The sequence below is a fragment of the Hemibagrus wyckioides genome, linkage group LG03 (genome assembly GCF_019097595.1).
Source record: "Hemibagrus wyckioides isolate EC202008001 linkage group LG03, SWU_Hwy_1.0, whole genome shotgun sequence".
Classification (NCBI taxonomy): Eukaryota; Metazoa; Chordata; class Actinopteri; order Siluriformes; family Bagridae; genus Hemibagrus; species Hemibagrus wyckioides.
Genome location: NC_080712.1, coordinates 7,775,146 through 7,780,145, shown reverse-complemented (window position 1 = coordinate 7,780,145; position 5,000 = coordinate 7,775,146). Strand labels below are relative to the sequence as shown.

General features: G+C 39.1%; 1 protein-coding gene across 8 annotated transcripts in view; it reads right to left on the bottom strand.

Moving 5' to 3' along the window:
• The window catches only part of inpp4b (inositol polyphosphate-4-phosphatase type II B), a 256,046-nt gene that overhangs the window by 182,631 nt on the left and 68,415 nt on the right, over positions 1–5,000 (bottom strand). The window lies entirely within an intron of this gene.

Genomic DNA, 5,000 nt, shown 5'->3' with positions numbered 1-5,000 from the left:
CATAGGGAGGGGAAAAAAGAAAAGCCTGGCCGGTCCTTACTGCCACCCTGTTAACAAACTAATTCCCCACTTTTCACCTGAATGCCTTCAAAAGAGACGACTTTAACCAGAAGAGTGTTCACTGTACTACAGGAATGTGTTTCATGAGAACTTCGAATATTTCATGATGAAGGACGAAACGAGAAGAAAATAAAAACCCACAGCCATTCACGAGGACTTGGAGCTGCTCCTTCTCCGCTCGTTTCTCCACACCAAACTGTTATTACCTCACTCTCCAGGACAGCTAGGACATCTGATAAAGCCGAACAGACTCCCCGGCTGCCGAGGAAAGGAAGAGGAATCAGAAACATAAAAGCCTACAAAGATTTGATCATCGCTAACATAAATCACCGGCTCACACCTAGACCAGGAGAAAGGGAGGCTTGCTCTGACTGCAGGAACACAGGAATGCTTATGGAGGTGATTTTATTCAAATATCTCTCTATTTTTGGAAAGAGGATAAAAAAGCACAAAAGAAATTGTGGGGAAGTTTGGCATAGTCACTAAGAGACACAAAAACTGGAGTGTAAACCCCACTGGGAGTACATTTCAGCATGTAGTAAGGTAAAGTCCATCAATCTTTACATTCTGCTTATAAACATGCAACATTTTCCCTTTTTCATCAACCATAAAGGTGCATCAGATAAGATTTTCATTATTCGGTGAAAGATTCCCGCCTATTTTCACATAGCCCCACCCCCAGGACCTAAAACAGTCCATACAGTGTCTTTAAAATGACTGATAGGAAGCACATCCAATCCCAAACAACAATCCCAGAGTGAACAGGATTTCTCAGCAACTTATTTTCTAACCTGAAAGCATATATATGGACGGACAGACGGATATTTTATTCATCCCAGAGGGAAATCTATTTATCTGTCTAGGGATATCTATCTATCCATCTATCTATCCATCCATCCATCCATCTATTGTGTTTTACATATATCATACAGATTATATCCCCAAACATCGGGTAAAAAAGGACTATTACACCTTTAAAGCACCATTTCAGCTCAAATCTAAAATGTACTACGATTTTACGAAAGCTGAGTAAAGAATGACAGACTTGGAGCGTGAAGGTCACGCCCATTTTCACATAGCCCCACCCACAGGACCTTAAACAGTCTGTACAGTGTCTTTAAAATGACTGACAGGAAGCACATCCAATCCCAAACAACAATCCCGGAGTGAACAGGATTTCTCAGCAACTTATTTTCTAACCTGAAAGCGGATAGATAGATAGATAGATAGATAGATAGATAGATAGATAGATAGATAGATAGATAGATAGATAGATAGATAGATAGATAGATAGATAGATAGATAGATAGATAGATAGATAGATAGATAGATACTTTATTCATCCCAAAGGGAAATCTATCTATCTGTCTAGGGATGGATATCTATCTATCTATCTATCTATCTATCTATCTATCTATCTATCTATCTATCTATCTATCTATCTATCTATCTATCTATCTATCTATCTATCTATCTATCTATCCATCCAGCCATCCATCCATCCAGCCATCCATCCATCGTGTTATACATATATCATACAGATTATATCCCCAAACATCGAGTAAAAAAGGACTATTACACCTTTAAAGCACCATTTCAGCTCAAATCTAAAATGTACTACGATTTTACGAAAGCTGAGTAAAGAATGACAGACTTGGAGTGTGAAGGTCACGCCCATTTTCACATAGCCCCACCCACAGGACCTTAAACAGTCTGTACAGTGTCTTTAAAATGACTGACAGGAAGCACATCCAATCCCAAACAACAATCCCGGGCTTCTTAGATTTCTTAGCAACTGTGAAATAGTTCACAGCTTAATCTATTGTGTTTTATTGCATTCTACTTATCATACAGATTATGCCCCAAATGGGCATGAAGTTCCCGCCCATTTTCATAATACCCCGCCCCCTGGAACCTTAAGTGGTCCATATAATGTCCTTAGAATAACTGACAGGAAGCGTATTCAATCCAAATCAATCACAAACAAGCGTTCTGGACCAGATGACAGTTTTCCAAACAGATTTTCTCAGTAGCTTAAGATGACAACTTAATCCATTCTGTTTTGTCATCATCCAACACGCTTGGGGTGTGCAGTTAATGGAAATTAATCAACAGTTAAGTGATGTGAACTGACTGTTCCTCGTGTTCGTGTTGATTATTTTCCTAAAACTGCACATCCTTTTATTGGTCTTATACCACAGTGATTTGTCAATGATTGCAAAAAATGTTTACAATTAAATTTAACATTGTGTACTAAGAAACCTTAGTCCCTAGTTAGTTATGACTTTTGTTATAGCAGCTATAAACACTCATTCTCTCACTTTGCTCTCTCTCGAACCGAACATCAAGTTACCGAGAAACTGCAAAGTCACTTTTCCTGAAGTTAAATCTGATGCTAGAAAATCCATCTAAAACATGTTTAAAAAAACATGTCCTTACAAAAATTCGCATCAAATCAAGGAATTCCACATAGAAAAATAAATCCATTTACATGCCGTGTCATCATACAAGGCCTTGTGTAAGTCGTTACTATAGAAACAAGAACGTATTAAACCGAGCGCATTAAAAATAAACCCTTGATTCGATTTACGTCTAAAACGAGCGTCAAAGCTGCTGCTATAGAAAAATAATCGATACCTTCTGACCAAATACGACTGGAGAATTTAAGAGCGATGTGGAATAAGAGACGTGTGTAATGTCTGATATGAGCTTCATTAGTTTTCTGCTTAAGCCGGAAGCTTGATAAAAGAGAGAAGTGCTTAGAAGGGTTAGTGTATTGTTTAAGTCATCAAATATTTGCCTTAAACAGTGCTGAGCTCTTCAGTTTATTGCAGCATCTTATGTAGTTATGTCTTAGTTTCTGTATGACACACTGCTAACTGCAGAAATGGACAAAAAAAGAGAGAGAAAAAAGGATACAAAGGAAGAGACTGATGTATGGCTTGCTTCTCAGTGTATGCATAAGACTCGGGAAAGTGGGCGTGGCCAAAGATTTGAAGGTTAAATTGTTAAATTGAAGGTTTAATGGTGGCTCAGATCATAACTCTTATTTGCTTCATACAGATCACCTATCTATCCATCTATCCATCTATCTATCTATCTATCTATCTATCCATCCATCCATCCATCCGTGTCATATTCTGCTATTTTCTAAAAATTTTTTTAAAAGATGCTAACCCTCAGGAAGCTATAAGCACTACTGGTATAAAATGGAGAAATGGAGGGAAAGGCTGAGGTTTTTCTACAATACTGCTGATGGGAAAAGAGTGCAGTGGGCAGCACTGACATTAACCATGTTATCTGTCAGGCCTAATGACCGTCTTACAGACATGACCTGAAATATAGGTGTAGAGAGCGAACATAAAGCACTGGAGATGTAGAAATGCCTCGGAGGCAGAGGAGGACTGATTCAATCTGCCTGCACATGCACACACATATTCACACACACACACACACACAGGTTCCTTTAGAAATCAGAAAGAAAACCTTTGTATACAAAAAGTTCAATATTTAAAAGAAAAACCTTGACACCTGCCAATCTCTGCACATCACTTGTCAAGTGCCTTTCCTCCGCCCCACCACACGTCTCCTCCCCTCCCCTCACCAAAAAAGAAGAAAACCTCGGCAGTGTGACAGCGACTAAACAATGTGGCATCAAAAAAGGGAGCGGGAGGGCTTTTCAGGCCGTCTGACAGGGAGGTGTTATCAGCCAGCGAGCCGGGCTGTGCCCAGCCAGCCGACTCTGCTGTAATTGCTTCCATCGAGTGTCTCTGATTGAAGCTGTTTGCCATTCAGTGCTTATCTCGGAATGTGCGCTCTGCTGATGGAGCTCGGCCCGAGAAGGTAGCGTCGAACCCTACGCTAACCTCCGCCGGGATCTGGAGCCTGCCTGCAGCCGAAATCACTATTCAAATACAGTAGCAGACATTTTAGCACGGAGTAATAGATGGAGAGAGCAAGGGAAAGAGAGATAGAAGGAGAATAGGGACAAGACCTTGAACAGAGCACAAAGACAGGGACGAAGAAAGACCCAATCTCTATAATGAAGTTAAAAAAAAAAAAAAAAAACTGGCATGAGCTGCCAATCAAATTTCTATATAATAAAGTCCAAAGGTCGGCGCTTGTTACTAGAAATTTTTTTTATTTATTATTTCATCATTTAGAGAACTTCATTCTTATCATACCAAAATGCTGCTGAGACGGATTTGAGAATCTAATCTCTCCTTTTATTTAAATGATATACAATCTCTATCCCTATTTTTATTCTCCCATAAATAGATTTTGTGACAAGGTCCATTGTTAAAAGTGTTACACAAATATAATTGAATTGGATTTCTTTACCAGCAGCTCAGACGGTAGTTTTGGCTGTAATTCAAATCACAGGATTGTACTAGTGCACTCGTCTCTAGACTCGCATGGCAGACGTGCCACACAATCAAAGACAAATAAAAGATGAAATTAAAGCGTGTTATTATTTAATAATGAAAAGCAACGGCTTCTCTGGAAAATCACAAGCTGTGCTTTCCTGTTCTCTTCTTTTTTTTCCTTTTTCTTTTTTTTTAAACATCGAAAAAAGGAAAAAAAGAGAACACAATATTAAATGACACGGTGTTATAGAAAATATTCACTGATCATTTTTTTTTACACTTAGTACATCAAAAGTATTAAGTTAATACCAAGCAGTATTACACTCAGTACATGGTGTGCATGGTGTGTGTGTGTTTCTCAGGTTCTCCATTTCCCTTCCAAAAACACATGCCTGTAGGTAGATTGGAAAGACTAAAATACCTCTAGGTGTGCAAGTGTGTGTATATGTGCGTGTGTGTGTGTGTGTATGTGTGTGTGTGTTGCCCTCTGATTAACAAGTGTACTATGCATAGTCTTTTCCTGACCAACTGTTTCCAGAACTTCAGCTCCAGATCCTAACCCAGACCAGGATA